General features: G+C 42.4%; 1 protein-coding gene across 5 annotated transcripts in view; it reads right to left on the bottom strand.

The window, feature by feature from the left end:
* The window catches only part of MYO6 (myosin VI), a 124,106-nt gene extending 105,184 nt beyond the window's left edge, over window positions 1-18,922 (bottom strand). For all 5 annotated transcript variants that reach the window (XM_044421628.1, XM_044421629.1, XM_044421630.1 and 2 more), the window contains exon 1: window positions 18,833-18,922. The gene's annotated coding sequence lies outside the window, so the exon portion shown is untranslated. The remainder of the gene's footprint in view (window positions 1-18,832) is intronic.
* Window positions 18,923-25,782: the final 6,860 nt, after the last annotated feature.

Raw genomic sequence — 25,782 nt, 5'->3', positions numbered from 1 at the left:
TTGGTGTTTACATGCAACACCAAACAAGAGCTTAGCATTCTACTGGAGAGCCATGTGCCAGCAGAGTTCTCCATGTGCCTCCTGCACTATTTCCATCCACTACTTCTTCAGGAAGCAGCGTTTGCTGTTAAATCCAAATTGGCACAATAGCTTTTTCGTCTTCCTTGTCTTTCCCCTGTGCCCAAGACAGTTTGGTCAGGCAGAGACTAAGAACCAATCGCTGTTGTTACCTTGACATCAGAGTCACCTGCCAACTCCTCCCCTTCTACGTACCCCCATTTATCTCATCATACTCTGAATCTGGTCTAGCCTGGAATGCAGTATCATGAGAAAGCTGGGCCCCTTCTCTGTACATGACAACCCTGAAAAATATTCATCTCTTGATTCTAGATTCCACAAAACACTGAAGACTTTTTATATTCCAGTTAATAGCAAAAAAAAACCTTCTCTGCCAGTACCACGAGCTCTGCTTATACAAAGCTTAGGGCACCTATGTGATGTCACTCAATGTCTCTGCTCGCATACTATTAATCCTATTAATTCCACAGTTCCTGCTTCCTCTGGCCCCACCACTTCAAACAAGCAGCATTCTGCAAAAAGGCAGCTGACTGCATGTTTAAGCAGCATTTATATTATCCTCCAGAGTAATAAATCATTGTGCCTTAATCATTACAGCAACCAATTAGTATACACTTCTCCAAATGAGATTGAATTATGAAATAGCAAACTTGCTTTAAATCTGCAATTTATTAAACATGGACTTTCTTAGGTTTTAAAAAAATCATCCCCTCCCAAAAAAAGTCCCAATTAAATGAAAAGAAAGTATTTTAGCCCAATTCTCAAATATACTGCACATAGTTCAAAAGGGTGCTTAAGTTGTTTCTCCACTGGTTCTTCTTTAAAAACACTCAGAACTAAATGAAAACTGTTTTTTGAACTAGAGTTCAAAGAATAATCTTGGCATTCAGAAAAAGGAATTTTCTTAAAATTATATATTGGGACATGCAATGAAATATACAGGTATGCTCTGGACCAAACCATGATTTTATTCATTAAACACTCCTAAAAACATAACACAGGAAGAGCCGTGCCAGTTCGGACCAATGGTCCACCCAGTCCAACTCAGAGGGGCAACCCAGCTGTCACAGCATCCCTCAAGCGGCATGGGTACAAGTGAATTTCATAGATAAAAGTACCTCACACAGTACATAGTTTCTATCTTGAGTGTCCAGCCAGTCAGTTTCATGAAATACCTCATACTACACAAGAGGGCGAAAAAATCTCCACTTTCTCTACACCTTGCACAATTTTGGATCACATCTATCAAACACCTTTCTGCTGATAACTTTCTGCTGATCCACAAGAAGTGGATGAAGGAACAAGAGAAATGGCTATCCTTGACCTGAATCTAACACAAAGGGAAGACCTAGTGGACAAAATGGCAGCTACAAGAACTCTGGGGGAAGTGACCAACCCATACTTGAATTCTTGGAAGGGAAGCAAAACTGAAATGTAGCCAAGCATGCACCCTGGACTTTGAGAAGCCAAGTTTTAATAAACTCAGAATAATAAGCAAACCTGAAATGAGACCAGGATGGGTGGGATTTTTTTTTTTAAAGGAAATTCTAAAGGCACCATCAGAAACAATTCCAGCAAGGAAAAGGGATAGAAGACAACAGAAGCCCATGTGACTTCACAAAAAGCTTAGAGATGATCTGAAAACAAAAAGAACATGTACAGGAAGTGGAAGAAAGGCCGGACTACAAAGAAAACTAGCAGATGGCATAGAATTGCAGAGATGGCATCAGGAAGGCTAAAGCTAGGAACGAACTGAGGCTAGTGAGAGATGCTAAAAGCAACAGGAAAGCCTTCTTCAGATATGTCCAGAGTAAAAGAGAAAATAATGGGGGTTCAACTTCTCAATGTGGATGGCAAAATGATAACAGATGACAAAGAAAAGGCAGAAGTGCTTAATTCCTATTTGGTCTCACTCTTCTCCCAAAAGATGATCTATGATGTTACTGAAGAAGGGGAAGAACAAGCTGATGGAGCAGCATGGCAGCTCAAGATTGACAGGCAAATTGTCAAGGACCATCTAATTGGACTGAATGAGTTCAAATCTCCAAGGCCCAATGAACTCCACCAAGCCTCAGAAAGGAGCTGTTGTGGCTGAAGAACTCTCAGAACCACTATCTTTGAGAAATCATGGAGGAAAGGGGAAGTGCCAGAGGATTGGAGAAGGACTTGTGCTATCCCTAACTCCGGGGGGGGGGGGGGGCGCCACCACCTGAGAACTATGGAATGCGCTCCCCAGAGAGGTCTGCCTGGCGCCGTCGTTATTTGTTTTTCGGCGCCAGGCGAAGACCTTTTTATTTAAGCGTCATTTTAATTGTTGATATTATTCGCTTATTTTATCTGGCCAGGGCGACTTATTTTATATTGTTATCTTTTGTATTTTAATTTATGTTGTGAGCCGCCCCGAGGCTTCGGCGAATGGGGCGGCATAGAAATGTTTTAATAAATAAATAAAATAAACTGCAGACCAGTCAGTCTGACATCAATCCCTGGGAAAATTCTGGAGCAGATAAAGCAGTCAGTATGCAAGCACCATCAAGAACAGATCTTGCCAGACTGATCTAATTTCATTTTTTGTGTGGGTTAGTAACCTCCCTGGACTGTGTGAATGTGGGAGACATAATCTGGGCTTCGGAAAAGCTTTTGACAAAGTGCCCCATGATATCCTGATTAGCAAACTAGTTAAAAGGGAGTAAGGGGGAACAGCTATGGGGGATACACAGCTGGCTACAGAATCAGACTCAGAGTGCTCATCAGTGGCACCTTCTCGAACTGAGGAGAGGTTACAAGTGAGATACTGCAGGATTCAGTTCTTGGCCCAGTGCTCTTCAAAACATTTATTAATGATTTGGAAAAGGAAGTGCAGGGAACAATTGAATTTACACAGATTTGTGGATGACACAAAGCCAGGTGGGATAGCTAATACTTTCTGGAAAGAAAGGCAGAAAGAAGATGCAAGGCGACCTTGACAGGTTAGAGCACTAAGATGAAAGAAAAGGAAATTCAATAGGAACAAATGCCAAGTACTGCACCCAGGAAAAAGAACCCAAATGCATTGTTACAAGATGGGGAATACTTGGCTCAACAATTCTGCAAGTGAGAAGGATCTTTGAGTTGTTATAGATCACAAGCTGAATCTGAGTCAGTGTGATGTGGTGCAACAAGGGAGAATGCTGTTTTAGGCTGCCTTAATAAAAGTATCACAGAAAGTACTGTTTGTTTATTTATTAAAAGCTTTTGTATGCCATCCTTTATATAAATATTTCAGCATGGCTTACAGCAATTTAAAAACAATTTAACACCTCTAGTGATTAAAACATTGATCCTGTATAAACAATAAATAGACATCAAATAAATCAATTAAATCAAAATAGACAAAGCAAATGTGACTGGAATCATTAAAACTATTAACATTTAAAATAGCGCTTAAATAAAAAGGTTTTGACCTGGCACTGAAAAGAGTATAAGCTCGGTGCCAGGCAAACCTTTCTGGGGAGTGCATTCCAAAGTCTGGGCGCCACCACAGAGAAAGCCCTACTCTGAGTTGATGTCCTTTTTACCTCTTTTAGAGAGGGTTCCCTGAGCAGTGCTTCTCCAGCAGATCTTAAGGGGCATGAGGGCACAGTAGTTGCCCTTTATTCAGGCTCATCTGGAATACCTTGTTCAGATCATCCCAGACTGCAGCACTTCAGATTACAGGAAGCTATCAGGAAAAATTTTCTTACTGTTAGAGCAGTATGACAATGGAACCCAACACCTGGGGAGGTTGTGGGCTTTCGTATGCTAGAGGCATTCAAGATGCAGCTGGACAGCACATCCGAGAGGGATAGTTAGAACTGAAGTATTAAGTAACCATCTTGTAATGGTTCATACCATTTTTAGAAGCAATATCTGTATGCCCCAATTTAGTGCCCTATATATAAAGGCATTATGAAATTGCACAGCTATGTCAATAATCAAAGCACCATTATTTTACACATCTACATCACAATCAACACAACCTCAATATAGGACAAGTTGTTTTTAATGAAGTTTGCTGTTGAGTAGTGTGAAGTTTGTTTTTTAAATTATACAAGTGCTTTCTCAAAGCTGCCTTTGTGGAATAAGAACAAGCAGTTCTTTCTGAAGCAGTGCACAAGAAAGAATATGTCTCAATATATATTGGAATACCATCTAAGAACAGTGGCCAAGATCCAAAGCATGGCAATGCCCAAGGGTTCAGGCATGTCCAGAAGCCTTTCTTCCCCAGCCACTCCCCTTTGAACAACAAATCCTGGTTGCTTTATCACAAATGGCTTTTGAAAATGCTCTGACTTTCAAACTAGCTTGTCACTTGGCAGCTGTTCAAGAAATATAAGCCTAAAGCCGCTTCTGTTGTGCGGAGGTTGTCCAGTGTGCAAAGGACTATACAATATATCTTAAGATAAAAAATACTTGGTTTTCAGATTAGGGTAGTCTAGTACAACTTCTCAACCTAGTATCCTACAGAAGTATTCATTCGCAACTCCCACAATTCCCCAGCCAACATAATTTTAAATATTCACATATCAATCCACTTTTGACACACATCCAGTTCTGCAACAGGCCTCAATTACAAGTACTGATACTGCAACAGTGAAAAAGAGACTGCTGTGTTTCTATCAGCCTTTCTTCGAAGAAGATGAAAAGCGCTCATCTGATTTTATTGTTAGGCTCTGCCTGTATATTAGTTTAAACACTACACTAAGTGATTCGGCAGTAGCCATCTAAAGCCAGATAATTTAGAAGTGATTACATTTTGAAGTAACAGGCAGTTAATTTAGAGCTACCATTTCACAGACCATGTGGACTATGGCTCCAGATGTTCTGGCTTACAACTTGCATCATCCTTTATCATTAGTCACACTGGCTGGGGCCAATGGGTGTTCATAGGCCAAAACATCTGGAGGTCCACAACTTGCTTAATGCTACATGACATGGAATTAAGCCTCACAGTTTAAGGAACCTCTTCATGCATTACCAGGTTGTCTTAGGCAAACCATTTGCAAAATAGGGGATGACAGTGGTTTATCTTACAGGGTTCTTGAAAGGATTACAACTAGATCATGCAAGTGCTCTGAGTATTTGGAAGCTCTATACCAATATTTATTAACAATACAATCATTGTTGTGATACTATTGTCTGTAAGTTAATATTTGGTCAGGCTTCCATCAAGCGGAAAAATCTCTTTGCGGTACTTCTCTCTGCTTGTTTCCAGGTGCACATATTTCAACTCCATTTTCTGCATCAAAGCACATATTTTTTCCAGTCAGGCTCACTAATACTTCCAAAGCCACATGCAATTCAAATCAGGACTGCCTCAAAAGACAACTTTACACTCAGATTGCCTGTGCCAAACCAAACAAGGAAGTTCCTGTTTAGTCTTCTTCCTTTTAATATTCCACTCCTCTCCCATAAATAGCATCTAATATTAACCTTGCACAACTTTTGTTCTTTTACAATTTTAGTCTAGATATGCTGAGACTGCTATGCCAACAGGCTTCTCAGGTAAAAATACAAAATAAGATCCCATTTTCAGCAGATGGACTGAAACTGCTTGTGGTTTTTATTTGTCCCTTAGGATCCCCAGTTCCATTGGTCTGCTTTCATTAAACATTTACCAAGCTCAAGTATAAGGTTTCTACCTTTGAGGCACCAGTGAGGCAACCAAGTATCAGCTGAACTTGACTGAGATAGAAAAGGACGAGTTGGAGAAGCTATAAAATGCCTGTTGGCAAGAATCCCCATACAGCTAATAGTGAAAGAGGCTGAGTGTGCTCTGAGGAAACAGTATGTGCAGAACAGTAGAACCAGAAGGGGGTGATAAAGCCAAAGACCCTGCTCAATGCACGACCCCAAGTCAAAGCATCCCCAAGATATGCCATCCAGCTCTCTTGACTGTCTCCGGCACGGCATTGTGCACAGCATAAACATTTCCTGCAAACAAAAGACAGGAGGGGTCTTCTTGTCTGTTGTGTAAAGAAAGTCAACACTGGCTTTGCCATCACAGCTGAGCCGTATCATGGCATCACAGAACATAACCAGGAAGTTGACTTCAGCAGTACAACGGTGCAACCCATCTACCAATTCAGATTTTAAACAGCAGGTTTGGCAATGTCCTTGACAATTCCACGCCGATTACTGTGTGCCTATGGTTTAATTACTTCTTGTAGCACAGTGGTTAACATGCTGAGCTATGAATCAGGAAGCTTACCAGCTCGATTTCACCTCTGAACTCACTAGGTGGCCTTAATTAAGCCTCCCTGGGTCCCCCACCGCTATAATATGGATCCAAGGATCATACTGACCTACCTTGTGGGGTTCTTGTGAAAACTGGTGATCTAAAGGAAAGGAAGCACTTTGGATATCATGCAGCCATCTTCTCCAACCTGATGCCCTCCCATCATCCCCCTACAACACAGTATCATCTGCAGGCTGCATAACCAATGGCGATCAGGTGGCAAAACACTCCTTACACCATTATATAAATGTCAGATATTAATATAAATTTAAACATCTTTTGAAAAAACCTCATAAAACTTTCAGAACTATCATCTTTGTTTCCCCAGAAGTTGCAGTTATGATCAATTTATTTTTCCCCCACACAGCAGCCACCACAGACTTCATACAAGGGCAACAAACTCTACAAGGGATGCAGACACAGAACTGGCCCAAAGCGCCACACCACTACTGCATATCACTCCAACTGCTGGTGTCAGCATGAAGATGCTGTTCAGCTTTGAGAGGAAATTCAGAAGTGCAAACTTACATTTTCAATTGATTTCAATTTTGAACCTACAGTACACAAGTCTAACAGATGCATGAGCAACCCAGAAATTTCTATACCACCCCACATTCCCCTGTGGGTTTCTTTTTTCCCTTTTTTCTTAAAAATTTGTTTGTTTATTTGTTTATTTATTTATTTTTGGTAAGGCATCTTTTGAGCATGGTACTCCCCAGATACAGTGTTACTATAGGGTGATGCCTTTGCAACACAAAGATGGCCTCATTCTCTCTTGCACTCCTTCAAGATTGCAGGAAGCGTAAATACATATTTATAATTGCACCACTTAACTTTTCCAGTTGGGATACTGCACTAGTCTGATGACGTATTTACACATTCACAGTTCCAATGTAATATTCTCAAGTATAAAAATGGCTAAGTGTTGAAATTCATCAGAATAAGCCTTCCAAGGGCTTTCTTTTGTAGCCTCTGGGTTACCCCGCCCCTCTTGCCATTTTTGCCTCCTGGTCCAACTGCCCTATGCTTCTTAAGGTGCACCACAGGTATGAACAACAGTGTTTTGCTTTGAAGGAGATGGAAGTACTTAGAAAACAGGGCCAAAAAACTTTCAGAGTTACTCTCCCAGCAATGACAGCTCCTTTCCTAACCTTGAAAAGTGAGTGTGCCATAGAAAAACCACAAATGTAGTCTTGGCAACAGAATTTCAGGGGAAATGGAAAGTTTCTTGCTTAGATGGCTTTTATGTATAAAATTTCAATACCAGCTTTAAGTCAACATCTCTCCAACTATCTTTCAACAAAAATAACTTCCGGCTCTTATCATTACAAGAACACACTTGTAAGCATGCAGAAAAGCTAAGGGGTGACTTCTCCAAAGTAATGTTCCAGTTAAACTCAGGAATTCAGTACCTTGCCTAGCAACTTGCCCATGTCCCAGTGACTAGCAGATGCAGAACAAGTCACACAGAATTAGTAAAGACACAAATTGCTCAGAGTACAGACTTTATACCAGTTGAAATATAGGGGCTATCCTGACATCTAAATCTATTTATTGATGACAGGGAGAATAAGGTCAGGAATTGTAAGGAAACTAAACAACTTTCTTCAGTCTAGAAGTGAGAATATCTACCCCAGTCTCTAGAGTTCTGCAAAAAAAACTAATTCCTACTCTATTGCCTTAATGTAGATCATGTATTTTGTGGCAAGTGGGAATCTGTCCTGTCCTCCTCAGCAAAACTCACATTTTTAAAAAGTATGACCTATTTCTCAGCAGTCCTTTCTGCAAGCTATCCAAATGTATAGATCTTTGTAGTCGCTAATACAGAAAAATCTTTCACAACACTTAAGAAAAAATAAGCACACATGATGCTGTAGACCAGGGGTCTCAAACTCAACTTTCCTGGGGGCCGCTGGAAGCAGAGTCTGGGTGAGGCTGGGCCGCATCAAGTATTCCACCACTGTGGTGGTGGCGGGCCGCGCATCCCGCCACCAGCACTTTGAAGGCCACAGGGCCCCTCCCCCGTGCCCCGCCTGTCCCGGCAACTGGCCGCGAGTTTGAGACCCCTGCTGTAGACTGTACTTCTTAGGAGTTGCTTCCAAGCATCCCGACTGCAGTTGCTAAGTGGGCAAAACTGAAATGAGGGATGCAAATTCACCTTGGGTTGAACCCTACTTTTCAACAAAAGGTGCTCAGAAGATGACTGATAACCTTTGCGCCTTCTGCAGTGATATTTGAAGCAAATGCAAACCTGCCTGGCCTCCCCATGGCTGGACAGTCACAGATCTGCCTGCTTTTACCATGCCCCACTGCAATCACATTATGCTGGGTATAAATGTGAAATATATCCTTAAGCAAACGGCATCTTCTCCTGCTTGGAAAGATAAGTACATTCCCTAATGGCCACAAACAACTCCCCTGAAAGAGGCCTGGTTACATAGAAACTCTCTCTAAAGAAGCAAATTTGAGGCCTGGAGAGGTAGAACTACATGCTACACAAGGTCTAACTGGTGCTTCTATTGACAGAAGGGATTGAGAGTCAGGTTCACCTTTTGCAGGCTTCACAGGAGGAAAAGAAGTTTTGCTTGCATGGTATTTGATGCTACAACAGAATTTCATCCTTTTCTTTATATGAAGGCTTATCCTGGCTCTCCCCTCAGGACAAAACTGGGACCAATTCAAAACCAATGCTAATTTCAAGAGAAAGCAGTTTGTACCTTCAGAGACCAGACCAGCTCCCAACATGAAGATACACAAAGAGTGCTGAAGACCTCAACTCAGATTGTTTGTAGATCAGTGCACCAGAGAAGCCAAGTAACATTACTAGTATATGCTTGTTCTGACCTTGGAAGCCCTAGGCAGGTAGAGGCCTGGCTATCAAAGCAAGGAGACTCAGGAAGAAGATCTCCAGATGCTTTGCATGGCAAAACGCCTAATCACTGGCCACCCTGTCAACACCTTAAGCGAGTAAAAATTTCACACTAGAGATCAACCTTCTGCCCACCTTTCTTCTAAAGACCTGCCTTCATTCCTAGACATATTATGAGTGGAGCTGGCTGGACAGACTAGATGGCCCAGGATACCCATAAAGTAGAACAAATCAGTACTACTTAGAGCAGCCTCTGTGTACATGGAGCTTGACAGGAGTGCAAAGCACAAGAGAGAACCCCTTGACCTAAAAGAACCTGTTCTGTGTTTATACTAGAGGAAGAAAACAGCACAGAGTCCAAATAGCCCAGTGTCATTGACAACAACTCCAACCACTCTTAATGCAAGAGCTCCCTTGCACATTGCTCTCTGATGCCATGAATGGTTATACAAGCAACTGCCTCCCATCCTTGTTCATTGGTGCCATGGATGCCATTACCAAAACTCACTGAGTATACATACAGACAACAACCCGAGGTTTCCATTTCATTCTCTCTTCCAGGTGATCTTATCCTTTACACCAGGGCAAAATGCCCAGGTACAAAGGAGGACACAGAAGGAGTCCAGTCTTTAGGAAGTGTGCAGGAGGGAATTTTGGTGGTGGCAGCAATACATATCACGGGAGAAGCAGTACCTGCCAAAATTCTTATTCAAGGTTGCTCTCCAAAACAAAGAAAATTCTCTGCTAAGGTCTTTGGAGAAAAAAAACATGCTGATTTTTCTAAAATGCAGCACAGAGAACAAACAAAGGTAGCCAAATAAAAATCTTTTGAAATACATTGCTCCAGATCACTGTTGAATGTGTGTTCCTCTGCCACAGCCATGTTCATACCAGCTAACTCACATTGTGACAAGAGACTGAGTCTGGATAACCAGTTGGATGAAATAGTGTAAAAGAATTGCTGGCAAATACAAAAAATCACCAATCACGTATTTTACTGGATTGCACCCAGCGTAGCTTAAAGATCTGGGAGAAAGGCTGTGTATAAAGAACAGCTCAGGACCCCCTGGGACAACATAGGTACACCAGCTGCAGGGCCAGAGGTCCTATAGAAACTCCGCTCCCGAGATTTTGTTGCAGTCCAGAAGGGCACTCCATGGGTGAAAAGACAGGCAGCTAAAATAGGAGAAGGCTTCCCTTGCTCAGCAGCTCTTCATGATGCTTCAGGAGACAAAGTAATTGGGCTGCAACCGGATGCACATCAAAGTAATGCTAAATCCACCCCGTTTTTCCCTGAATTGCCAGGAAAATTCCTGACAGCATCTTTTACCTTTTCCATAAAATGAATACTCAAGAATTGCTATATTTTTTAAGTAAAAGTCAACTGCTGGCAAAACCTGCGCAATAGCCTGGATGCTGTGTGGCCGAGCCGCAGTGGTCCCTTGGGAGTGCCCCGTGCACCCAGATCAGCCAAATTCCACAGGGATCCCTGTGATATGCAATCCTTCCCCTGCACAACAGTAAGCATGGGACCAGATACGGAACATGATGCATGACAGCTGTGACTTTGACCCAAGTTCACCACTTTTTAGAAAGTCATACTGGTCCCTACAGTCTCTGCAGTGCACTCCTCTTGGCCTCTTCAACTTCAAAGACCCTAAGTTTATGGAATGAAATAGTGAGTTTATCATCCCTTGTTAGTGAGCTTCTGGTATAATAACACCACCTTGTTTCTTTTAAGTCCCTCACCATAAAATGCATGTTTTTTAATGAAGCCTTCCAGCCATTCTCTAATCTCTGTGCTTTACTGCTGCCTTCCCCCAACATGGACCCCTCCGGGTGGGCTGAAATACAGCTCCCAGGATTTCTGAACACTGACCGTGTTGGTTGTGACAAATGCAAGGTGACATATGAAAGATCAGAAGGAAACCAGGCATGGAGATACCGCCTTATTGTAACTAAGCCAAATTATATGTAACTCCAGTACATATTCCTGCTTACCCTCCACCATCATTTTCCTTTCTTCTATTGCAGGTGGAGTGCAAGTTGTAGTTCTCCAGATGTTTTGACCTACCACTATCATCCATCCTAGCAAACACAGCTAATAGAGGGGGATGATAGGAGTTGTAGGCTAAAACAAGTTAGTTCTGATCATCACTTTACACATCAAAATTCTTCAGTATAACTGTTTCAAGATTCCAGCCTTGAATGTGAAAATGTATTTTGTCAGTATGCTGATGACTTGCAGCTCTATTTCTACTTTTCACTGTCATCAGGTAAAACTATGGAAGCACCAGACCAGCTTGGCTGCAAAAATAAACTGGATAAGGACTAAATATCTTTAATTCAATTGAGAAAAGACTGTAATACTGTTTATGGGTTGTTCTTCTGATCAGATGGAGAGTACTCAACCTGTTTGGGATGGGCTGCACTCCCCCTGAAGTAGTTCTGCAGCTTAAGTGTTCTCTAGAAGCCACGACATCAGTGGAGACTAGCTGGCCTCCATGCCATGGAATGTCCTCTAACCATTTCAGTTGGTGGCTCATCTATGCCCTTATCAGCAGTCTATGATCTAGTAACCTCCAAGACATATTACTGCAATGCACTCTACCAAAGTCTGTCCTTGGGGAAGCCATAACGCATGCAAATGTGACACTTGTGGAGACCAGAAGGTCTGAGTGTAACACAAATGCTCACCTCCTTGCACTTGCTGCCTGTATGTTTCCATGCCCAATTCAAGGTGCTTGGTTTGACCTTTATTTGTCCAAACATGGCTTGGGACCAAAATTCTTGGCAGAACACCAGTTCAGGTATGTGCCCACCCATACAATGTGATTGCAACTTGAAATCTTTTTCCAAGTGCAGTTCTGAAGATGCCAAGAAAGGAAAAGGCACTCTCTGTGGTGCTCTGTCCCAGCCTGTAGAGCCACCTCTCCACTGAGTTCCACCTGGCGCTAACATCCTTTCAGGACCATCCTATCAGCACCCACATTAACTTCCCTCTACTTCCAGACATTCGATAGCATATGTTTCAGTTTTTACTAGTCCTTGGACTTTCACTGATGAGTAATTATTTTTATATATTTTATGGTTTTGATATTTTGTAAAAAGGAAAAAAGGGCCAGAGAGTTTTGGCTGTTGGGCAATGCGGAAAAATAAGTAGTAATAGTAAACATAACAAAATAAAAGTCAGCTTAAGGTGTCTTCCAATTTACAAAAACAAAACAGGATCTATGCCCAAATAATCATTTCCATCCATGAAAACCACTCCCAATTTGGACCTCATTGTGCCAGATATGACAAAGAATGCAGAAAAGTTTTGAATGAATGTCAATCCTCATTTATTAAAAATAAAATAAGGTCTTAATAAAGTCACTTTAATTTGACATTTAGTTTAGGAGAGCTAATGTTCAAGGGCACAGTGGGGGAGGGAGATGCACACCCCCTGTGCAAGCTACAACCAGTCAAGCTGTGCCAGATCTACAGTCTTGATACAAAGAAGAATCTGGGCCACAGCCAAGGGAAGCCCTGTCCTTAGAAGGTGCCAAAACGAGCACCACCACCTACATCCTCATATTAAACTTAGCTTAGTTTTGCATATGGGCATTGTTAATGTCAAGGACTTCAAAAGTACATGTACAGAATGATGTCATATCAGCTTATTTTTAGAGGGATAAATACTTTTTCAGTGAGTCTATTTTCAAGATTGTCTCTTCTTTTGAAATTTCTTTCCATTCTTTTTAATTACTTACCTTTTTGCTTGCACTGAAGGCGTGCTTTATAACATCACTTGCCGTGTTAGAAAAACTACTCAGAAGGCCTGTGACCCGGTAACTGAAATACTCTTGCCATCTCTTCGCAGTTCTAAAATGTTTCTAATTTGCATCCAATAGCTAACAGTGTTTACATACTCGGGAAGCCAGGTCCCCAAAATTTGTCCAGCCCCAGGGATATACTATGTATTGATTGCAACTCACTATTTGCAATCCTTATGAGAACCTGGTATTAACACCAGCTATTCCTGGAAAAACCCATAGTGTTATTTTTCAGAGTATGCACCTACACATTTTTTAGAAGCTAAAATGAAAAAAAGCACATGCTTTGCTTCCCTGATCTTCCTAGTTAAAATGATCTTAGGAAATATGAGGACTAAAGAAAAGAAAACTGTAAGGAAGGCCTTAAAGAACCACCACTACTCAAAAGCAATACTGAACCAATTGGCCCAGAAGTCCAATATTATCTAAGACAAATTGAAACTCCTGTGCTAAGGTAGCTACAGCCATACAGAAGCAGAACAAAATCAGATAAAGTCAGTTCCTTACCGCTACATCTCTCTAGATCAGAAGTTAGGAACTTGTGGCTCTCTAGATACTTTGCCTTCAAAGTTCTAGCCAGCATGGCTGACTGCAATGAAGAATGAGAGTTACAGGGAGAAACTACTAGAAGGTCACAAAGTGCCCAATCTCTAATCCACACCTAAATCTGGCTTTAATAACCCAATTTAAGAAACAACACACATTTTATGCAAAAGCCTTTCTACTAATTTTATAAGGACAGAGCTAGAAATACAATAATTAGTATTTTGATTATCTACTGGCTACAGGTAGACTAAAATTAGAAACAATTCATACAATTTCATCCTTCATCTCACCAAACATTGCAGCATTATCACACTAGCTGGATAACAAAAGAATAGAAATGTGCATATAAAAATAAAAAGGCACTTACACGAGGCAGAAGCCTTCTTGGGACAGCACCTTTGGAGAATAGTACACCTGATGAAGGTCTACTTTCTCTACTACTTTTAAAGCACAAGCTCAGGGCCTGGATTTGGCAGCCGGCACTATCAGGAGTCAGCCAAAATCAGTCACTTCCATGTTTCACTAAACAGCCTTACACAAAGGCAGCAGGCTTTCAATTAAGCCTCACCCTGAAAGATCTTGATTACAAATGGAAACACCTATGACTAACCGGAGCAATGGAGAGCCCCAATGAGTAGAGCAGACAATTTCCTGCTACTATGTTGCTAATAATTGACAAGTTTCAGCTGCTGCTACCTGGTATCAGGTGCTTCAATACTCAAATTAATAGAACCTAATTTCATCTGGCTGCTCAGTGCAGTGTCAATGCCTCCTGATACAGGCATTAGTGTCTTTTAAACAGCACCTATAAAACAGATTTCAATAAGCATTTTTCCCCCTTCTGTTGTGTTCTTACCTTCAGATTTCTTTCATGTTATGGATACACCCACGCAAGACATCCCTAGCTGCTTTCCTTGCTTCTCTCCTTGTGTGATGTTTAATATCTCAGTTTAGGTAAGATTACCTATGTTATTAGTCAATAGCAACTGATTCTATTGCTTCTTGTAAGTACTACTAGGCCAGAGTAGCTTTTCTCAATGATCACTGAAACTTAGTAGTTAATGTGTGCGTACACACACACCACCACTCTCCAAGAATCCATTGTAGGAAATAGAAACTAGTGGTGTCCCTGAGAATATGATTTAATGTTAAATTTTTACTAAAAGTATGTTTCAGGACTCTCTCTTTAGCTTGGCATAAAAAGAATCATGATTTATACCATTTTTGTTCTTGAACTTTTACACTGTTTCTGCTTTGCCTGACTGGGCCTTAGACAATCAACAATGGGCTAGTGATTGTTCAACAATAACTTTACTTGATAAAGAAGTTGCAACAACTTTCTTCAAGTAACTTGGTCAGTGCATGGTCTCCACTGCCAACATGCAAGTGGAATTTATCTGTTTTGCTTCCCTTCCTGCCATATGCAGTAAGTGGGATTATCCGGTCTCTGTCTCTACACTTTTTTTTAACAAACGTTTTCCCCACTAGGATAAATTGAGTTTGTTTATAGAAAATGAAGGTCTCTCTTCCAGTGTGTCTTCTCCCAATCGAGACACTAACACTGTGCTATTTAAAATCAGTATGTTTTGTTCTTATCATTCCCCAGAAAATGAATTTGCTGCAAGGAAGGAAACAATTTAAAGGATATTAAAATAACCGCCTTCAACAAATTATAGCATTCTTTGGTTTTGCAGACTTTTGTTACTGAAACTAGTATAGAGAAAGATAACTTTCATTTCCCTGTTAATGAGTGATAATTAAAGCACAAGAAACCTAGACACTATTTGCAACCTTTGTACTCTCCTGGACTTCAGACCAGATTCACAGGATATTGTACAACTTAATGGTTTAAAAGCTGTGTAGGGAAATGACCTTATTCTGAAGAAGCCCTGTATAATTCCCTCCCTGAGAACTTGTGTAAACTCTGAAATCTAATTGTTTCAGTTTAGAAACAGTATGTTAATTATTTACATGTATTTCATTTCCTAACCAACAGCATTTTATCCAGCTCTATTAATGTATTTTTAAGTTATTTTGTCTCCCAGCAAAACAGTGAAAGCAGTTAAACCAAGAAACCGTTTGCACCTACGTACCCTGGGGAGGGTGTTCCTGCTAAGAGGTGTCAGGTGTGTTCATTCAGTATAAACTCTCACAAGATAGATAAATTGGTGGGGGATGCTGAGAGCTCAAACTCCTAAAACGCACAGGATTGAGCACTTACAGTTAAGTCTGCTTCCATAATTCTACCCAAAACAAATAGTAATAATTAAAATTAAAGCTTTAACAATTCTTTAAAAATTGCAGAAAAGTCAGGAGGCATATCTGCATTTATTGACACTGTTCAGAAGTTTCAGACATGGCTTTTGTCTACACCCATACACAAATTTAAAGCAAGGATCATTGTAAACTGGACTTTAATTTTAGCAGCTATTGCAAATACTAAATGGCTAATTCCACAGAAGAGAATTTCTCTAGATTCCTAGATAACCATCACTGTTTTCTCTATAAATCCAGATTAAAAGTATATTCACATTTCACATCTTATCAGGTTTGGGTCATTTGAGTTCTTCCGACCTATCAGCTCTCACCTTGTTAAAGCTGGGTTAAAGCATAAGTTTCAATTGTCTTGGAGAAGCAGCTAAAAATGACACATCCTGTTACATTGTGAAACTCAGCTCATCAGGCATTTGGTGAAGTAAGAGCTTCTCTAAGTTCTGTTCTTGTGTCAGCCCCAATGGCCTAATGATCAGGCACTGCCCTCGTAAGCCAGGGAACGGAGCTCGAGTCCCATCTGTGGCGGTGGTTTTTCTGCCCACACTGCTATACACTGAGCTAGTATGTTGAGCCAAGTTTGCTAAGAGGGAAAGGCCTGGGCCTGCAGCTGGATGGGTGACTACATGTGGAAGTAGAGCATGGGGCTGGACACTATGGCTTTACACGTTAAGGTTTCCCCATGACAGTAAGGCTACTTGTGTCCAACTCTAGGGGGTGATGCTCATTTCCGTTTCTTAGCCAAGGGAGCCACCATTTGCAGACTGTTTCCGTGGTCATATGGCTGGCATGACTAAATACTGAGGCACACGGAATGCTGTTACCTTCCCAAGAAAGTGGTACCTATTTACTCGCATTTGTATGCTTTGAAACTGCCAGGTTGGTAGGACAATGACTTTATATGGCCCTTCCAACTCTACTGCTATTCTAGTCTGTTGTTTGCCACTCACTGTATAATCTATGGTTTGTTGACATACCTGAGGTGACTGCAAGGTGTGCTCAAACTCACAATTTAATTTCCATTGGTATTTCCCTTGAAGTACACTGAGAGAAAAAGCATGTACACAATCTACTTGAGAGCAGAGGCATTCTGCAGAGAAAATGAACATGTGGGAGTGGGGGCTGAGCTCACCAAGCACAAACTTTCCCACAGGCTGGGTATTGGGTCTCTTTCAGCCTGAGAGAGGAGTTCAAACTCAGGGGGGGCCTCACGTACGCTGCAGTCTAATGGCTAGTGAGAAAAGAAGTAGAAGGAGCAGGAATAAAATACCAAATCCTAGTATGCAGTGTAACTGTTCTTGTTGGTAATTAAAAATAAACAGCAGCCTTGAAAGAGCGTGTGTGGGAGCACTGTGTGAAAGCCAGAAAAATGCTCAACAATCAGCAGCTAGGCACTGGTGCCATGGACATTTGGGAAGCTCCAAAGAGATGAATGTTGACCACAGGCAGGGCAGATTTGGTCCACTACCCTGAGGTTCAACAGTCCCGCTACAAGGAAATAGGCACACTCTTTTAACATCTAGATCATAAACCCCTCTCTGGCAGCAATGCCCAAGCTCAGCTGTAGGTTCTTTGCAGAAGGGCAAAACAGCACCCAGAACATCCTCCAAGCCTCCCCGCCCCAGTGTATTTCAAGCCCCTCACACAATATGCCCATGCCTATAAAAACTTGTGCCACTTGGTACAAAACAGAAGCAACAGTCCTCAAGGTGCCATGGTCCTTTTCCTTTTCATTGTGGCAGGCAAACTGTATCCTCCTGTAAACTGTATTAAGCAGAGGTACATGCATCAGCTAAGAAAGCAAAGACCTTTCTGCCACATCTCTTCCTGTTTTGAGAAGTGGAATGTGCTCATAACCATCCTGATAAGAACCTCTAACTTTTCCCCTCAACAAATCCCAGAGCACTTCCTTTTTTCTTTGCTTATTCCATCCCTCTTTTCACTAAAACAAATTATAGCAAGGTTTTAGGACTTTTCTATTAACACCAGAGACTCATGTTCCACCCTAATCATCACCTAAATTAGTTAGCAGGCAGCATGTTAATTTAATGAATGAGGCAGACAAGGTAAGAAGCCAGAGTGTGCAGAAATACAGCACAGTCATTACCTTAGGATGATGCTTAAAGTCTCCCCTGCAAAAATTTCTTGAGCAGCAGCTGCCCTCACTCAAGGGGAGGGAACATCCACCCGGAGTTTTATTCTCCACCTCCCCTTCAGGAACCAGCCCTGGAATAGCTCTCCCTTCCAGATGACCTCTGTAAATTGGAGGAGGATGCAAAGGTATTTCGCAGAACCGGAAAAGCTTCACCGCGTTCTTCAGGTCAAAGTACTGCAGCCTCTCCCAGCCACAATCACTTCGTTCAGAAGACAATTGCTGCGCTTAAAAAGTTCTTGCAAAGGAAAACAATTAACCTGCATCAATTGTCACCCACGGTGCCCTAATGACAGGGACGGAGGTAATTCCACGTATCCATTCGAAACGTATAGATGAAAACAGACTTTAACACAGGCAACGATTTTGTACGGGCGCGCGCGCGCGCGGACACGGGGGCAACTAATGGATGCTTTTGAGGATCTTTCTACGGCGCATTTATGGAAGCGTCTCTGCAAAGTGCAGCGACTCTAACAACTCCACCAAACGAAAACTTCCATGTCGTTCTTTAAAAGAAATTGATAAAGACCATTAGCGGAGCTCAAGCTCCATCTGTCAAAGTCAAATCGGGATTCACACACCCCATCGCCATCAACAGCTACCATCGAAAGCCAGGGGAGAAAAATCAAGGCAGAGGAAGAGGCGAGCAACAGGGCGAGACGCGGCGAAAGGGAGGGGGGTGACGTGAAAGAAACCCGCGATGGAAAAGCGAGAGGGAGCGCCGGAGGGCTGGGAAAGCGACCCCCAGGCGAGGAGTCCGAAGGGAGGACAGGCGCGCGCACGCGGCGGGGCTGGGGCGAGAGGCGAGGCGAAGGCGCGGGTCCGCCGGCTGCCCCCGGGTTTACCTGCTGTCGTCGCAGCCCCCGAACTCCCCTCCCAGCTGATGCCGACTCGGCCCGGGCGCTGCGCCGCTGCCGCTGCCGCTCCTGCTCCGCCCCGGCGTTCCTGGGAGCCGGGACGGGGCGGAGCCTCCGCTGATGTCACGGCAAGACGAGCGCAGGAAGCTCCTGATGCTGCGGTGCCCAAGCACGCCGCCTTCCATCGCAAGGACTACTGAGCGTGCTCCTGGGTGTTGGGCATGCTCAGTGCGAGCAACGAAGGCGTGCGCCCTTACCTGGCCAATTTTTTGGAGGCAGAAACGGGAAGCAAAAAGAAAAAGTCAAAACAATACTTGAAAGAAGGAGAAAAGAGGAAGGGAAGGAGGCTTGTGGTGTCGCGAAACTTCTGCGCTGGGAAGCACGGGCCCCAGACGTGGAAAGAATGCTCAGTTTCTCCCACTGCAGCCACGGCCGTTTCCGGCAGTCAACTTCACCCCAGCACAAGCATAGTCGAGTGATCTCATTCCAGGGAGAAAATGCAAGCGCTTGTAGTGTTTAAGGTTTCTCGCTCTAAGAAACAAACAGTCCGACGTTCTCCAACGTGGATGTAGAAGCATACAAGTGACCCATAATTTCCATTAATTTGCAGGATGGGAGAAACAGCTCACTTAACAAGGAGTGTGTATTGAATTATCTGCAAAATAGTTAAAGGAATGTATTATTTTGGAGAGGTGGGAAGAAAAGAGAAACCAGTTTAAGAACATAGGAAGCTATCTTGTACTGAATCAGAGCACTATATTATTGTTATGAAGAAAAGGTGTTGCATGCTGATTCCCATCTAGATGCTCTTCCTCTTGGATGGGTTAAAATGCACATGTCAACACTGAATCAAATGCTTAAGTGGCCATTTAGATTATTGAGAGAAAGCCATGGAACCCGTCCCTGTGGCATTACTTGATGGCAATGCTCCGTTCCATGACTCTTTTCCTCCCAAACATGTTGTTTGCAGCAATGATGGGTTGGGTGTGGGGTGGAGCTCAGCAGAAAACTGGCATGGGAAAGCAGATTGGGATCACAGTTGATGGTTGTTGACTTATGGGTTGTGTTTGAATAATGGGTTCTCATTATTTATGAGCCCTGCACTATGGTTTACTGAACAATCCAGTATTCACAACCTAAGAAGCCATGGGTTGTCTTTGTTCATAGTTAACCCATAGTGCAATATTTGCAAGGAATGACCACCCATGTTCCAACAATCCACGCTAATTATGTGGAAACCAGGCCAGTGGATGCCTTTTCTTTAAAATAAAAGGGACTAGCTTAAGCATGTTATTTTAAAAGCATGAATAACTTCATCTAGTTTTGTCTTCAGGTGGTGTGATAGGCATGGGATATACTCCCTGATCCCCAACCATAGCTCTACACCAGGGGTCTCAAACTCAACTTACCCGGGGGCCACTGGAAGTAGAGTCTGGGTGAGGCTGGGCTGCATCAAGTATTCCACCACCGCGGTGGTGGTGGGCCGCTCATCCCGCGTCGCTCCCAGAGGCCGGCCCGGGTGCCGCCGGCGCTTTGAAGGCCGCAGGGCCCCTCCCTGTGCTGGCAATTGGCCCACAGGCTGCGAGTTTGAGACCCCTGCTCTACATAGAGGTGCACAGCCTTGGTGTCCCCAAGAGTCGTATAGGGTGACTCTAGGGAGTTGCTATGTTCACGTGTATTCACACATACAACCTCACAGAAGCTTATAAGGATGGAGTTAACTTTCTACTAGCCCTAGTAAAAGAAGACATTTCCTTTTCTCATCTCTACTTCCTCTGGGGATGTAATATAACAAGTGGTAGCTGAAACTTTTAACAGAAACTTTTTTTACACTGGCCTTCTATGTTGTTCTAGCAAAACAGAGAACAAAGAAATTATCTCAAAAGATAATTTTGAGCAAAACTTTTTGTGATGAATATATTAACTCATAATCAAAATTTCTGAGTCCCCCATATAAAGGAAAATCAGAATTATCATGACCTCATAATAATGATTTTAATAGCATAAGTCAAGATCCTATACAGTTAAAATGCATTCATGTTTGTTTTCTAATTAACTTTTTAATATATTTGTCTATTTGATGAGAGTGTGCGTGATTTAATGCACTTGTAATTGAAGATTAGTTTATATTGGTGTTTAGGAGAACTCTTTGTTGCTTGAATGTTGGATTTCTGAACTCTTCTTCAGAAACTTTTTGTTTCAAATTAGTTTTTTTCCTGCCCAGAATGATTTGCAGATACTTCTTCCCACCCAGCATATATAGATAGATAGATAGATAGATAGATAGATAGCCTAATAAATGTATACATTTGGAATATGTGTGAGGAAAGAAACCTTAGGACCATGTAGCTTTTCAATAAATATGTACACCAGAATACAACAAATGGTAGATTAAAGTGGGTGCACTACTATGAGGTTTGAGCAGAGCTTGTGATAAATTCACTGTCCAGTCCAGAATTTCCTGTACTATTGAAACCAGTTGTTTTCTTTTCATCTTTACATGTGTGACACAGAGTGCCATTTCACCTACACAGCCGACAAGCACATTTTTCAATAATTGTGGACAATTATATCTCTTTGACCTAGGCCGCAAGAGAGAAAAAACAGCTCCTTCCCTTGTACACCCAGTTTTGGAAGGCTGCAGCAGTAATTCTATGTATGGCTTTCTTAATTCAACAGACAGGCAACTAGTTTGCCATTTGAATTCTGGATGGTGTTACTAAAGGAGTATAAACATAAAATAGCTTCAAAGGTGTGTTTTGGCAGGGTTCTTGCAATAGGCCAGGCATACTTCACTAATTGCACTGCTCAGTCATGCTAAATTATGTGGGTATTTAACCGAGGTGAAGAAAACAAATGATTCTTAGCTATGACGATTACAGCCAGCTACTTTTGTGGCTGCACCTATGTTTATTTTCACCTTGGTCTCCAGGCCATGCCCATTAGTTTGCTTAACTCTTTGTAACATTATGACAATCTTAAATGAAAAGCAGCCTTCCACACATTCACTTGTGGCAGGAAGTCCTTAGGGGCACGGTAAGATGGCTCCTGCTGGGAAGTAGGCTGCCAACCATGCCAGGATGGAGGCTCCACCAGCGAAACTTTGGCAGAGAAGTGGCAGCACAGGACCCTGGCAGTGGTGGGTGTTCAGAGGGCAGCAACACGGTTTGTTGATAGTCCTGAAGGATGGCAGGGGCAAGATAGGAGTGGAGGAATGGGCTTTTGGGAGTGAGCCTCTTGTAATCAATGCCCTGCACATAGCCCATGTGCTCCCGTCATGAGAGATGTGAGGATGGTGGATGGGGCCATGGCCCCACCGCTTCCCCCTCCTGCAGCCTCACAAGTAGCTCTCGAAGCTTCTAGTGCACTGCTGCAAGCAGGCTGTGCACAGAAATGTGTGGGCAGATGCCCGTGCAGACGAAGAGCAGGCAGCGCTAGGCACAGGAATAGTGGAAGTGGGGCAACTGCCTCCAGGGGCTGGCTGCATGGGTGGGAAGCTCTGGGGATAGAGGATAGCATGTGGGCAGTTGTAGGGCAGCAGCAGAAGAGGCTGCTAGATCAACACATGGCACCTTCCCTCTCTGGCACAGCCACCCTCTCTGCACCTGAGCCCCGTGATTTTTCAGGAGACATGTTCTGCAACAGCAGTTGCAGTGGAACTTGTGGGGAAGGCTGGCTGTAAGGATGGGTGGAGGGGGGTGAGAGGCAGATTGAGGGGCTCACACGTGGGGTGCCAAGGCAAGCCACCTCCACGTGTGACAATGTGGACTGAGGTGGGGTGCAGGGAGCTGTTGGAGGTCACCCCCCCACACACTGGCCTCTATATGCCCAAGTGCAGCGGCAGGTACCCTATCGCACCGTGTGAGAATCTTGCACACAAGGGAGCATGGGCATACTTTGAGAAGGGCAGGGGGACTATGCTTATATATTGGCGCACAGAGCAGCAGCAGCAGCATAGAGGCCAAAATGCTACCGTAGTTAGTAAATGGCTGCTTTGGTTGGCTGAGTAGGAAAACAAACTAGCAGCTGGCTGATGAGACAATGTAGGCCAATGAGGAAGCAGCAGATGAAGTGAGCAGGGCAGTGCACTCTGGGATTGAATTTCATCCATGGAGGCTGATAGGGTACTTGCTACCATTGAGGGAGAGGAGGGTAGAAACCACACAATGGTCTGGAAACCTCAACCAAGTAAGAAACCATATATGGTTTAACATTACATGCGAATGCAGCCAATTCTGCGTGTATACAGAAACTTCCTGTTAAATTATTTACTACTTAATGACTGGAAGGGCAAATCCTGGCCTCTTCCACCAGCCATATCAGTAGTCCAAGGGCTGTTCAGTGGCTGTGACACTTGCCACACAGACAGGTCATCATGGCACGGGGAAAACCAGCCTGGCCTCATCCAGAGGTCAATGAAAAGGCAGCTTGCCAATGCTTGTCTGTTAGACCGAGTCAGCAGGCAGCATTTAACTTTTAATAACTGTGCAGCAATTGGAAAATTTTATGTGTTACAAAAACTCCACAATGAAACTATTTATAGAACAGGTCAATCTCTGCTTCTTTCCAATGCTTTTTTTTAAAAGCTTGAATTAGAATTAGTTTTTACTTATGGGGTTAATTGTGGCATGAGCTGGCAGGAATAGAAACAAATCAAAATTATGCTCAAGAGGTTTTTGGCAGCCAGTGCTACCCAAAGAAAGAGCCAGAAAGAACACATTGAATTCATCCTACTTCCGTTTGTGCTGGCAATAAAGTAGGTTCCTGGCCATGCTGCTTCCCACTCACTGGTAAGAAAATCAGTCTGCTTATTTGAAGAAGCCTTTCAGGAACAGGCCAGTAATCTGAACAACTCTCAATTCCATTTTTTGTTTAATCTCAGGACAGTTAAGCTAACAGGAATTTACATTCATCTGACCTACAGTTTGTTTTACCTACAAAATTATTTTCATCTGATATATTGAAGCTGCAAGCAAATTATGTTTTGCAATGGTAGAAAACGAATGCCATTATTTTTGTCAGATTTTCCAGATTAGTGCAAAGCACAACGAATGAAAGCATACATTAGTCAAATGTGAATTTGCATGAGAGCACAATACTTTTCTAAAGATGACTTGAAAGGAAATTTTCAAGAATCTTGACCAAAAATAAAGGGGGGGGGGGCAAGGATCCTGAGCCTGAAAGCTGGTTCTATGGTCAGAAGCGAATTCCATTCACTTTTCTGTCATCTGTTTCTATACTCTGCTTCCATTGTTATAATTGATGAAGATTAAATCTGAGGGTACAAAAAAGGAGTATCACCAAAAAGTGCCTCTCCTTGTTTAGCTAATGGAGAACTTACCAATGGTGAAGAATGACTTGGTTATCACCTTGAACACTCCAAAGCAAAGGCAGGACACAGATACAACTAATCACTGACATCCATCTAAAGATTAATTTTAGTAATCCAAAGTAAAATTCAAGGATCAATTTTGTGTGCTGATCTCAACATGCCTTTGGAAGTTGTCAAGAAATTACAAGGTACCCTTCTACTCTGCTCCGTTGTGAGCTTCTAGGGACTTGTGGCTGTCCTGCGTTAGAAACAACATGCTTGACTCAAGAAGTATTTGCTCTGGCATTGTAAGGCAATTCTTCTCATTTAAATAAGGGAAGCTTTATTCCTCTGCTCCTTTGAGAACTCGTAGAAAGTATACAACACTTTCCTACTTTCAGAATGTTCTGTCTTCAGAAAAACATCTGACTTCAGAAGTGCAAGTAGTACCACACTGGTTTTTTGTTTGGGAAATTCAAAATGGAGAGCATTAGGATATTAAAAAATTAAAAGGCTAGTACTGTGTTCTCTCAAACAGTTTCCCAGGTAACATTTGTGTGCTTCTCACAACAGTTCAAATTGTATTTTTGAAAGTACGCATGTGTACTTTTAATTATATGGCCTAACAATTGGAATTTTAAAAATCCTGGAACAAATTTTCCAATTTCTTTCCTAGAATCAAAGAAAGTTAGAATAAATGTCGGTTATGTTTTATATGTAGGAATGAAAGCTTTGAATGGGGAAAACACATTTGCTTGGAAAATATACAAGAAATCTAGCAATAAAAAAAATTCAGTCCTATAACACTAACCATGAATTGTTCTTTAGAACATAGTCCCAATGCATCTTAAATTGCAAGGCATCAGATGTGCTTGGAGTGTCAAAATGCAGTGGACGGGCCTGGCTTTGTACCCCGAATTCTGGGTCAAGCAAGCAAGCACACCATCTTCAGTTTAAGTGATTTAAGGCAGTGTGGTGTACTGGTTAAGAGCATGGGACTGGGACTCAGACAATCTGGATTCTAGTCCCTGTTCAGCCATGGAGCCAACTGGGTGACTTTGGGCCAGTCACAGACTCTCAGCCCAACCTACCTCACAGGGTTGTTGTTGTGGGGATATAATGGAGGAGGAGATGTAAGCTGCCTTGAGCCCTTTGTAGGAAAAAGGCAGGATATAAATCGAAAAATAAATAAAATGATTTAAGGCAGCAAATTAAACTATAGCTCTAAGTGATGGCTTTATTTTCCTAAGATTGTGCAAATTGAAGCTATATCTTATTTCTTACCTCCTCGCATCCCCATGCAAATCTTTACACTTCTAAAAGCAGAAGCTACAACCTACCTTGGCCTATTTTCACCTATCAAGTTAGGATGTGTGCTCAAGCCCAGTAGCATCATCCATTCCTTCATGCACTGTTATGGTAATTTAATTTCAACTGTAAATTGTGTTGAGATTATCTGCTGATATACATTTGAACCAGCACTAGATTTCCAGAATTCTATACCACAGTGTATACAAGTGGAATAAAGATCCTGACTGAAAAGCCATGCCTTACACACAAGGCTATCCTGATAGTTTTTTTTTTTAATTGTGTTTGAAAAGGAATAACAATCTAAGTGTATACAGAT

Source organism: Varanus komodoensis, unplaced genomic scaffold (genome assembly GCF_004798865.1).
Source record: "Varanus komodoensis strain SLA01 unplaced genomic scaffold, ASM479886v1 scaffold12, whole genome shotgun sequence".
NCBI lineage: Eukaryota > Metazoa > Chordata > Lepidosauria > Squamata > Varanidae > Varanus > Varanus komodoensis.
Note: the sequence above shows the minus strand (reverse complement) of the source record. Positions and strands in the feature narration are given on the sequence as shown.